The 13,142-nt window shown below is 44.5% G+C and overlaps 1 long non-coding RNA gene across 2 annotated transcripts in view; it reads left to right on the forward strand.

Moving 5' to 3' along the window:
- The window catches only part of LOC128338677 (uncharacterized), a 187,432-nt gene that overhangs the window by 16,081 nt on the left and 158,209 nt on the right, over positions 1-13,142 (forward strand). The gene's annotated exons all lie outside the window — the stretch shown is intronic.

Below are 13,142 nucleotides of genomic sequence, written 5' to 3' on the forward strand. Positions count from 1 at the left end.
TAATCCCCAACCAAAGGCCACTGGGGCTGGGGATTATGGGAGTTGAAGTCCAATAACATCTGGGGACCCACACGTTGAGAAACCCTGGTCTACACTGACTGACAGTGGCTCCCCAAAGTTTCAGGCAGGAGTCTCTCCCAGCCCTCCCTGGAGACTGAACCTGGGACCTCCAGCATGCCAAACAGATGCTATGCCTCTGAACTACGGGCTCCACCACTGTAATAGTGTGCTTCTGTCTACTGAGTCAGGCCCTTGGTCCATCAAGTCCAGTATTGTCTACACTGACTGGCAGCAACTCTCCAGGGCTTCAGGCAGGAGTCTCTCCCAGCTCTAGGAACATCGGAAGCTGCCTTCTACTGAGTCAGACCATTGGTCTATCAGGCTCAGTATTGTCTACCCAGACTGGCAGCGGCTTCTCCAAGGTTGCAGGTAGGAGTCTCTCCAAGCCTTATCTTGGAGATGCTGCTAGGGAGGGAACTGGGAACCTTTTGCTCTTCCCAGAGCGGCTCCATCCCCTAAGGGAATATCTTATATTGCTCACACATGTAGGCTCCCATTCATAAGCAACCAGGGTGGACCCTGCTTAGCTAGTCATGCTTGCTACCACAAGACCAGATCTCCTCTCCGCAGCAGTGGAGGCATCTGCAGTGAGCATGGGAGAGAGCTCCTAGCTTCACCTAGGTTCTCTGCTGCTTCCACCTCCATAGAGGCTGTATATGACAGACTTTCAAAAACATACATGATTATTCTTGGGGTGGGGCGGTTATGATTGAGTTTAGTTATCATTTGGGGGCTGTGGGCCCAGCCCCCAGGTCATTCAGGTATCTAGCAACAGCCCTGATCCAAACCAATCATCCCAGCAACAACCCCCAATACCCCATAATCGATGGCGTGTCTGCAAACTTTTGCGAATGGGGCTGGAATGAGGGAGCTTTATCGCTCCCAGCGTTCTCTCATCTTTTGGATTAGCTACAACTCAGCAGTGACAGCTGATGGAAAATCCAGGCACAGCATATAAAAAGCAGAGGCAGAAGCCTACAGAGCCGCACAGAACACAGGGTAAGCCTTGGAGAGACACATTATGAAGGCTGGCAACTTTTATGTACAGCTGAGCAAAAATGGCAGAAAAGCACTTTTGTCTTCACAACACATCACAAGGGGAACTACTTGCAAACCTTGAAAGAAAATGCTTGTTTTCCTCTTTTAACTTGATTGTTATGAAGGTTTATGAGTGTTACCTCTGATAAATAATACATTATATACAACCGTCAGTATATTGCTGTTCTGTTTTTCTAGAATGCCATATTCGAGGGAGGAAAAGAGTCTGCCCATTCTGTTGGTCTATGCTTTCTCCCGTTTGCTTTACCCTGAATTTCACTCCTCCTGAATTTCCGTTTCAGAAGAAAATGTTCTAAAATTAAGTGTAGAATTCCAAGGTGTACAGTTTCGCCCATTAGTCAGTTTCTAAAGAGGGACATCTTTCTGCCTCTGTGTTACTGCTATATACGTGTGGGTAATTGGGAAGTATGAGTATATTTTGCGCAAACCAATCCACAAACAAACCCTTCAAAATATAGGGACATAGGAAGCTGCCATATACTGAGTCAGACCATTGGTCCATCTAGCTCAGCATTGTCTTCACAGACTGGCAGCAGCTTCTCCAAGGTTGCAGGCAGGAATCTCTCTCAGCCCTAACTTGGAGATGCTGCCAGTGATGGAACTTGGGACCTTCTGCTCCTCCCAGAATGGCTCCATCCCCTAAGGGGGGAATATCTTGCAGTGCTCACACTTCTGGTCTCCCTTTCATATGCAACCAGGGTGAACCCTGCTTAGCTAAGGGGACAAGTTATGCTTGCTACCACCAGACCAGCTCTCCTCCACAAAGATGGTGAGTGGTCTTGAAAAGAAGCTCCATGAGGAAAATTTTATGGAACTGGGTATGCTTAAACTGGAGAAGAAAAGATTGAGAGGGCACACAATAGGACTCTTCCAATACTTGATGGTCTATCTTATAGAAGAATGCAAATCCTTGCTCTCTCTCTTTAAAAGAGAATGGTAAGAACAGTTCAACAATGAAACCAATTCTGCAGGTGGGGTTCTAGTTCTAGCAGAGGTTCTAGTTCTGGATTCCCAGCACTGAGTAGGGGGTTAGACTAGATGTCCTCCAAGGACCCTCCATCTCTATGATTCAGTAGTTCTACAATATGCCAATTCCACTTAAGAAACAATACCAGTTAATCTGGAAGTCCAGAATCCCTGAAGAACTCTGGAAGAGCAGGATTTCGGAAGCTTCTCTAGGGCAGAAGCTGGGTTCTGTTCCTCATGATGTGAGCAAATTGACTAACACTGGGTATTCCTCCTTCCAATTTTCCTTTTCACTTTATTTTGCTCATAGTTTCCTATAAGCTTCAATAACCTGGCACCAAATGAATAGTGGCAGTTTTATAGAAAAACACATTTTAAATAATTTAGGAACCGAGGTAAGCCATCTCAGCAAAGTTAATTGAAATACAGGGATACAGTTTCAATAAATCCCTAGCTCTGAGTGTGTGTGTGTGTGCGCATGCACGCGTCCTATGAATGATGTTAAAGAGATAATGACACTGTTCATATGAGCAGCCCTACCTGAATGAGGGCTGTTCGTGTCAAGCATTGAGATCAGGGTTAACCCTAACCTCATGATCTTTATGCTAACTGTATTTTCCTACACTAAAACCCAATTCACAAATTATGGTCTCTATGTATTCAGATGTCCATACACGTGTTTGTGGGAATGACTGTACATGCATTCAACTTAAAAGTTAGCCAGGTCCCTGACATGCAGGTTAAGTAAGTAATGAGTTGGTTTCTGAGTACTGGATTAGCGTATCCATAAAACTGTAAATTGATGGAACATACACTGTAAGTTATATTTGTTTTCCGGTAACTTTGTATCCCCCGCCCCGTGTTTCTGTTTTTGCTTCTATTTGTTCTCTGGTTTGGAGGAGAGCTGGTCTTGTAGTAGAAAATAGGGTTGTGCGTTTTGTTTGTTTTTCTGTTTTGTTTTTGGCCCGAATCCGAAACACCCCCGTTTTGTTCTTTGTTCGAAATCAGCCAATCCGAAACACCCCAATTTTGTTCTTTGTTCGAAATTGCAAAATCCAAATCCGAAATGTTTTGGATTTTGAAAAATGGCCCGGTGGTGGTGGTGGTGGGGAACTAGTGGGTGGGGGTGGTAGTGCCCAGTGGGTGGAAACTACCACCCATATTTCAGAGGAATTGGGCAAAGGGCTGATTTTTGGTGAATTTTTGAAGTATAGGATTTTCCCCATAGGGAAGAATGGCGGTTTCAGCAAAAGTATAGCTTCATGATGGGGGGGTAAGGGGTGGCCCAAAGCAGAGTAGGGTGGGTGGTAGTGCCCAGTGGGGGCAAGGAAGCTGCCAGAATTATTTCAAAGGAATTGGGCAGAGGGCTGATTTTTAAAGATGTAATGGAGTTTGCGCGTCTGTAAAGGTCTTCCCCATAGGGAATGATGGACCTCCATAATTCCTGCCCCATAACTGCACTTGGGGGGCACCAGGGTGGCCCAGAGAGAGTGGTGGTGTATAGCACATAGGGTGCCAACCACCCCCATGGGTTGCTAACCCATGGGGTACTGGGTTCTGTTGTTTCTGAGATGTTTGAGTGTAGATTCAGATTCTCTGGTAGCATATGAGAGTGGATTCATGGTTTGTCATTGAAAATCTCATATCCTACCAGAGAATCTATACTCAGAACACCTCAGAAACAACATCCAGCACCCCATGGGTTAGCAGCCTGTGTGCACTACACCACCACTCGCTCCCGGCTACCCTAGTGCCCCCAAGGTGGAGTTATGGGTCTTCTGAAACCTCCTTTATTCCCTGGCAGGGGGAACCTTAAAGAAGGGTAAACCAACAATTCCTAAGAAATCAGCCCTTTGCCCTATTCCTTTGGAATAGGGCAAGTGGCAGGCACCCCTTGAAGCACTGCCACCCAACCCACTGTTTTGCCCCTCAGGCCCCCTTTCTGCCCCAAATCTGCTCCAAAGACATGTCAACTTCAGAAATTCTTTAAAAATCAGCCCTTTTCTCAATTCCTTTGGAATCTGGGTGGCAGCAGGCACCCATTGGGGCACTACCACCTGAACCACTCTTCTGCCCCCAAAGCCCCTTTCTGCCCCAAATCCACCCCAAATAACATCAACACCACACATTAACAACAGCAGAGCTTTGGAAAAAATCAGGCAGATTTCCAAAGGTCATACACATCCACATCCCTCCCGCCCAAAATGCAATTGATCTATACACAACAGTGTGAAGCAACAACAATGAAATGCACACTGCCCCACTAGCCAATGAGGGTAAAATTTACCCTTAAATTTGCTTAAAAGGAATAAGGAGGCAATTGCCAGCAGATCAGCCCAGGCTTTCGCAGGCCAGTCTGTGGGCTGGAAATTCAAATAGATGTCAAAACTCAAAATGGAGACTGAAGGAAAAAGATTTTTTGGGATTGCAAAATGGAGTTCCAAAACAGCCGAAACAACAAAACATTTTGTATCCGAAACAGGGACGTTTTGTTTTGGCTACAAAATTTTCTGTTTTGAGCATTGGATGTTTTGTTTTGGCTACAAAACAGCCGAAACGGCCTGTTTTGTACACAAAACGTTTTGTATCCGAAACAAAAAGCACATCCCTAGTAGCAAACATGAATTGCCCCCCTTGCTAAGCAGGGTCTGTCCTGGTTTGCATTTGAATGGGAGATGACATGTAAGCATCATAAGATCTTCCCCTCAGGGGATGGAGCCACTCTGGGAAGAGCATCTTCAGGTTCCAAGTTCCCTCCCTGGCAGCATCTCCAAGACAAGGCTGAGAGAGACTCCTGCTTGCAACCTTGGAGAAGCCGCTGCCGGTCTGGGTAGACAATCCTGACCTAGATGGGTCAAGGGTCTCACTCAGTAGAAGGAAGCTCCCTATGTTCCTATAAACCTACTCTGAATCAGAATCAGTTTTTAACGTGCATAGCCTGTACAAATGGAAATGGAATGTCCTCCAAAGTTTACTCCATGGAGAAAGTAGTTTGTTCAGTGTCACCCTAACCCTTTGCTTATGCAAAAATGACTGCCATGTTAGCTTGATTGTTTGTGGGGAGAGATAAAGAAGGGGTGGGAACACCCAGAAAGCTGTATTTCTATGCTGTAAACTATAAAAATGCTATCAACCATTTTCCATCTCTCAGGGCATCACCATTGCCACAGATCACCATGAACATTTGCCTTAGGAACATAGGAAGCTGCCTTATACTGAGTCAGACCCTTGGTCCATCTAGCTCAGGATTGTCTTCACAGACTGGCAGCAGCTTCTCCAAGGTTGCAGGCAGGAGTCTCTCTCAGCCCTGACTTGGAGATGCTTCCAGGGAGGGAACTTGGAACCTTCTGCATGCAAGCAGGCAGGTGCTCTTCCCAGAGTGGCCCCGTCCCCTAAAGGGTATATCTTATAGTGCTCACACATTTAGTCTCTCATTCAAATTCAAACCAAGGCAGACCCTGTTTAGCAAAATTCATGTTCCCTACCGTAAGACCAACTCTCTTCCCCTGAGATGGTCAAAGATGGAACTGAGATGGCCAAAATCTGTGGGTCTGGTTCGTGGGCTCAGAAGGTCCCCCCCGCAAAAAAATTCAAAAATCCCCCCTTTCCAAAAAAAGTGTCTGAAATGCCTTTTGTGCCTTTCCAAAGCAGGGTGCGCAAGTGGATAGAGTGAGGCATTTCAGGCCAGCTCTACGTAATCGCAGCTTGAAAGACCCACAGCCACCAGTCCCAGAAAGGTGAAAGTAACTGACATCCAGCTCCCATACTTTTCCGTGGCTTCCCTTCCTGCTGTAAATTATTCAGGCCCTCTGGCTCGTTCTTTTTCTTCTCCATTGCTCACTGCTTACTGCAGTCTTGTCTGGGAGTTTCTGTATTTTCCAGTCACAGATTTGCAACGACAGGCAGATGTCGGTTTGCGTTTGCCGGAAGATGTTTGTCTGTAAATGCCAATGTAACTTGCCAAGGATTGCTCCTTCCCATCAATGCCTTCCTCTGCCTGGCTGGAAATAAATAAAATAAAATAAAATAAAATAAAATAAAATAAAATAAAATAAAATAAAATAAACCCTTGCAAACACTTTGCATGGCTGTGTTTGAGGGAGGTGTCAGTTTATCTGGGGAGGGGAAGTGGGGAGATCAAGGTGGCAGCCAGAAGTTTGGAAGCAAAGCTCTAGAAAAACACACCTTGGTTCCTTAAAGAAAATATATGCCCTACAGGGAAGCTTTTGCAAGATTATTCTCCACTAATGTCCTTCCCTCCCACGTCCATCTTGCTGGCGTTAGCTCTGAATCACCTGCAAAAGCTCAGGTGCTAGTCTAGTATAGTTCTACGCTAAATAAATTTATTTTTAAATAAAATCTACATCCCATGCCTTTTTCTGTTATCCATAGCAAGATTGATGCTATAAGCATTCCAGACCATGATCCAGTATCTTTAAATCTCCAATTAGACCCATCCTATCCCGGATCTTCAAGATGGCACTTCAACATTTCTCTTTTAAATTGTGGTAGCAAGCATGACTTGTCCCCTTTGCTAAGTAGGGTCCCACCCTGGTTGCATATGAATGGGAGACGACAATTGTGAGCCCTGTAAGATATACCCCGTGGGGATGGAGCCACTCTTGGAAGAGCATCTGCATGTTGCATGCAGAAGGTTCCCAAGTCCCCTCCCTGGCAGCATCTCCAAGAGAGGGCTGAGAGAGACTCCTGCCTGCAACCTTGGAGAAGCCGCTGCCAGTCTGGGTAGACAGTCCTGAGCTCAATGGACTTATAGTCTGACTCCGTGTATGGTAGTTTCCTGTTTTCCTATCCTTTGCATCCTATGAGCAAAGGTGCCAAGAGAGATCTCAGTGGGAAATGGAGAGTCAAAGTGAAGACTTTTCTAACTCATCATGCCTATGATCAATCTCCACCACTCTATTATGATCCCATGTATGCTAAATTCCTCAAGATGGACCAGGGAGACCTGAGTTCAAATCCCCACTCAGCCAAGGAACTCACTGGGAGATTTTGGGCCAGTCACACATCTCTCAGTCTAACCTACCTCACAGGGTTGTTGTGAGTATAAACATAACCATGTACACTGCTTTGGGCTCCTTGGAAGAAGAGTGGGATAATAATGGAAGAAGAAGAAGAAGAAGAAGAAGAAGAAGAAGAAGAAGAAGAAGAAGAAGAAGAAGAAGAAGAAGAAGAAGAAGAAGAAGAAGAAGAAGAAGACATCAAGAACCGAGCAGAAAAATGGAAAAAGAAGCCCCTGCATGGTCAATATTCAGACATCACCAAGACCTGGCAATGGCTTAAGAATGGCAACTTGAAGAAAGAAACAGAGGGTTTAATACTGGCTGCACAAGAACAGGCACTAAGAAGAAATGCAATAAGAGCAAAAGTCGAAAAATCCACCACAAACAGCAAGTGCCGCCTTTGTAAAGAAGCAAATGAAACAGTGGACCACCTGATCAGCTGTTGTAAAAAGATCGCACAGACTGACTACAAACAAAGGCATGACAAGGTAGCAGGGATGATACACTGCAACATCTGCAAAAAATACAAGCTACCTGTAGCCAAAATTTGGTGGGACCATAAAATTGAAAAAGTTGAAGAAAATGAAGATGTAAAAATATTATGGGACTTCCGACTACAAACAGACAAACTGCCGTCACACAATACACCAGATATAACTGTAGTTGAGAAGAAAGAAAAACAAGTTAAAATAATCGACATAGCAATACCAGGGGATAGCAGAATAGAAGAAAAAGAAGTAGAAAAAATCACCAAATACAAAGATCTACAAATTGAAATGGAAAGGCTGTGGCAGAAGAAGACCAAAATAATCCCAGTGGTAATTGGCGCCCTGGGTGCAGTTCCAAAAGACCTTGAAGAGCACCTCAACACCATCGGGGCCACAGAAATCACCATCAGCCAATTACAAAAAGCAGCTTTACTGGGAACAGCCTATATTCTGCGACGATACCTATAACAGCAACAACATTGACAATAAAATTCTGGCATCCCAGAATTTTGGACTCGATGTCTGGATAAAACAAACCAGTCAATAACACCTGTCTGACTGTGTAAAATAATAATAATAATAATAATAATAACAACAACAACAACAACAACAACAACAACTGACTGTGTAAACAAGAAATAATAATAAATAATTAAAAAACTTCACCTAGGGAGCACTAGAATCCCCAGGACTCCCCTGACAACATGATGACTTGCCCTCAAAACCTCATCCATTTTCTCTACCAAATGCACCAGTGGAGCAAAATGGTCCTCTCCCCACTGGACAATTCTTTTTCCCCCTTTTGCATCATTTCCTGCAACCAGAATTCTCCATGGGTGGCTCAGAAAAAGCAAAACTGCTGCCATTGTTTGCACATCCGTACACGCACGCACGCGTACACACACACACACACACACACACACACACACACACACACACACACAACACACTTCATTTTTCATCCTCTGACTTTGGGATCCCATCCAACTGCAGGTATTTTTAATCCCCTGGGGTTGAATAATTTAGGGCCTTAGTGGTCAGACATTTTGATGGAATACGTTTTCTGCCTATATTTAGGTCTCTGTCTCTGAGTGATGGAAATCACAGCCATTAACATGTTCTATTAGTAATGAAATATAAACGTTGGGAGGGGGGAGGCTGATCAGGACACTCAGCACACAGAGAGCATTAAGGACATCATTAATTTTAATGATAAAGTCCAGAATTACAAGGCTATTAAAATTATACTTCAAGCCTTTCTCTCTCTCCTCCCCCCCATGCAATTTCTTAAGAATTTCATTCTAAATTATTGCTGATAAGTGGCAAGGAAAACACACACTTAAATCACGCATAATTGACCTTAAGGTTTTGACTAATATTGCCATCAGAAAACATTTATTTTGACTGCGTTCTGTTTTCCTAGCGCTGACAAATGTTGACATTATGGATCTGTTGTGGTAGACATCATTACCGGAGATTGCAGTTAAGCTGTGTGTCGCCCCCTCCCCAGGAACCCAATGACTATCCTTACTATGTTGACTCTTCTGTGTGGTGGGTATGTTCGGCGCTTGACTGGCCCATAGGTTTGCCATGTCTTTTAATCACGAATCCATTTATTAGGGGGAAAGATCAAGAAAAGGGCTCATTAGACTGTTATTCACTGGTCTATATACCTGTACTTGCTAATTTGTGGTCATATCAGCTCAATTTTCTCAGGTTGTTTTTTGAACCCTAGACTCTTGTCTTGCAGGCATCCCACCTGGAACATAGGAAGCTGCCTTCTACTGAGTCAGACCATTGGTCTATCTAGCTCAATATTGTCTTCACAGACTGGCAGCGGCTTCTCCAAGGTTGCAGGCAGGAATCTCTCTCAGCCCTATCTTGGAGATGCTGCCATGGAGGGAACTTGGAACCTTCTGCTCTTCCCAGAGCTTCTCCATCCCCTGAGGGGAATATCTTTCAGTGTTCACACATATAATCTCCCATTCAAATGCAAACCAGGGTGGACCCTGCTTAGCAAAAGGGACAAATAATGCTTGCTATTAGGGATGTAGAATTTGATTCAACCTGAGATGGATTCAGGGGGAACTGGGGGCAATTTGCTGATTTGATCTTGAATCAAATCACACTCAAAATAGAGGGAGCAATTTGGGGTCAAAGAGAATCAGCTCCGATACGACTAACATTTATTCTGGTGATTCGAGCACCATTTTGAGGCCCATTTTGCTCGAAAAACAGGCCTCAGAATAGCCCCCCCCGAGATCTGGTCTACCATTTGGGTTCAACGGATAGACCAGCCCTCCATTCTGGACTCCATCTGGCCGCCTTGAAGGACTGGTCTACTTGGTAGACCAGTCCTTTGAGGTATGCTGATGCTCTAAGTCTGGAGTGGAGGACTGGTTTATCTGCTGACCCCAATTGGTAGACCAGCAATCCCTGGAAAAATGGTTCTAAAAAAGGCTCTTTTTTTCTGGGGAGAGCTGGTCTACCAATTGGGTTCAGCAGGTAAACTAGCCCTTCACTCCAGATTTAGAGTATCAGCCCACCTCAGAGGTCTGGTATACCAGCTCAGCAATGGATTTCTTGGCAAGCTTACTTCTGGTGTCCGATTTATGCCATTTCAGTCTTTGTCTAAGGGACAAACCCATTTGCCCAATAGAAATGGGCATATGGTACAAGATATTATATATACCGCATTGGTCAATACACATGTGGGTGAACCTTTGATATGGTAGATAGTGCCATTGGGTCCATGTACAGAATTGCTATAATATGAAAGTTGTGATGAAAATGTTAGTGTGAGTCAGTAGCAATAGCAATAGCACTTACATTTATATACCACTTTATAGCCGGAGCTCTCTAAGCGGTTTACAATGATTTAGCATATTGCCCCCAACATTCTGGGTACTCATTTTACCGACCTCGGAAGGATGGAAGGCTGAGTCAACCTTGAGCCCCTGGTCAGGATCGAACTTGTAACCTTCTGGTTACAGGGCAGCAGTTTTACCACTGCGCCACCAGGGGCTCATCAGTAGTAGGGTTGTGCCCTACCCTCAGTAGTAGGGTTGTGCAACCTCAGTAGTAGGGTTGTGCAAAACCATATTGGTAAAATCGAAAATGGTCCAAGTTTGCTCAGGTAGAAAGGGTTTGGAGAGTGTCTGGGGCGGGGAGGGGGAAGTCTTCAGTAAGTAATGTTATTTACTTTTTAAAAGCAAAAGCAGAAGATTCTTTGGTGTTACAACACTTGCCCTTGGAAGTTCCCTTTTTTCTTTCCCTATAGAAATCTATGGGGATTTTAAACTGATTTTCCCGACCCCATTTTACTGAACTTGACCCTCTAAAGGTCCAAAAAGGACCCCAACTGAGGTTTGAGTTTTTGGATCAGATCGGATACAATCTGAATCAGATTTTTCCAGTCATGTACAGGCCTAGTCATGAGAGTAGCTGTCCTCCTTTTCTAGACCTTCTCGGAGTTACATCTCTAAGTTTGGTGGATGAGTGGATGGGTAGAGAAATGTGTCTTGACTTTAGTGCACATTTCTCTAAATCCATGCATATTTCCATGAAGGCATCACACAATGCAGCCACCTAATGGCACAGCGAGGAAATGCTTGACTAACAAACAGAAGGTTGCTGGTTCGAATCCCCGCTGGTACTATATTGGGCAGCAGCAATCTAGGAAGATGCTGAAAGGCATCACCTCATACTGTGTGGGAGGAGGCAATGGTCAACCGCTCCTGTATTCTACCAAAAGAAAACCACAGGGCTCTGTGGGCGCCAGGAGTCGAAATCAACTTGACGGCACACTTTACCTTTATCACACAATGCACAGTCTGCAATCCAAATGTTCCCGAGGCTCAACTTGAACAGGTCACCCCCAGGAGGTCCTCCCTCCTGCCTTCCCCAGGCCAGAAAGGCCATGTCTTGGGTCACAAGGTTCCTCTTGCTTTCTCACTGCCTTGCATCTGAGGGCTCCTCATATTAAACTTTTCTCTTTATCCTTTCTCATCTATATTTTAAACCTCCTCGCAGATCAAGACAAAATCTCTGGCCCTCAGAGGGATGTTAATTGAAATGAAGTGCAAACATGGTTGAGTATATTTCCCCCTTTCCTTTCCTCTGCATCACTTAATGACTTGGGGGGGGGGGGAATCACCTTTCACCTTTTTGTTCCAAAGAAGCTGAAGAATCCTCCCTCCGTCTCCAAGATGCTGTTTTCTCTCCTTTCTACCTCAACTGCTCTCTCTGGTCTCCTGCCTCCGAGCACTGCTTGAAAGGTGCAGGAGCAGAGTGCTCTCTTGTGCCAATTTTAGAAATGCAGAGAGAAATGGAACACATCGTTTCTCGCTGGACCTCTTCCAGACTTCTACAAAGTCTGTTGCTTGGGGGAAGCCAAATATATATATATATATATATATATATATATATATATATATATATATATATTAGTGGGGAGACAGCCAAGAACTGAAATGGAAATGGAAAATGCAAATCACCCACAGCGTGTGTCCTCCCAGCATGCCCCATGTTTCAGGGGATGCAGGATTTGAACGGAGAACCTGATAGCCTGAAGTTGGGTATATAAGGATCTAAGGAAGCTGCCATATCTCATAGGAGCAGAGGAAACATAGGAACATAGGAAGCTGCCTTCTACTGAGTCAGACCATTGGTCCATCTAGCTCAGCATTAACTACACAGACTGGCAGCAGCGTCTCCAAGGTTACAGGTCTCTCTCAGCCCTATCTTGGAGATCCCAGGGAGGGAAATTACAACACAAGAAGATAGGAACAGCCCTGCTGGATCAGGCCCAAGGCCCATCTAATCCAGCATCCTGTTTCCCATAGTGGCCCACCAGATGCCTCTGAGATGCCCACAGGCAAGAGGTACGATACGATACGATAAGTCTTTATTGTCATTGTCCTGTACAGAACAACGAGATTGAAAGAATCTACAACAACCTCTACAGGACCTAACAAGAAATAGCTAAATATATCCCAATATATGTGCATGCCCTCTATCTCCTGCGGTTGCTCCCCTGCAACTGGTATTCAGAGGCATTGTGCCTCTGAGGCTGGAGGTGGCCCACAGCCACCAGACTAGTAGCCATTGATAGACCTCCATGAATTCGTCTAAGCCCCTTATAAAGCCATCCAAGCTGGTGGCGATCACCGCATCCCATGGCAAAGAATGCCATAGATTAATTATGCACTGTGTGAAAAAGTACTTCCTCTTGTTGGTCCTAGATTTCTCGATCTTGTTTATTATTCTTTATTTATTATTTACAAACAAGTTTATAAATAAGATAAACTTGGAATCCCAGATGCTCTTCCCATAGCAGCCCCGTCCCCTAAGGGGATCTCACAGTGCTCACACATAGTCTCCCATTCAAATGAAAACCAAGGTGGACCCTGCTTAGCAATGATGAAGAATATTCATATACTGCTCTTCAACCAAAGTTCTCAAAGTGGTTCACATAGAATAATACATAAACTGGATAAATAAATAATACAAGAATAAAGAATACATTAGTAAGCTAAACAAATAATAC

Source organism: Hemicordylus capensis, chromosome 16 (assembly GCF_027244095.1).
Source record: "Hemicordylus capensis ecotype Gifberg chromosome 16, rHemCap1.1.pri, whole genome shotgun sequence".
Lineage (NCBI taxonomy): Eukaryota > Metazoa > Chordata > Lepidosauria > Squamata > Cordylidae > Hemicordylus > Hemicordylus capensis.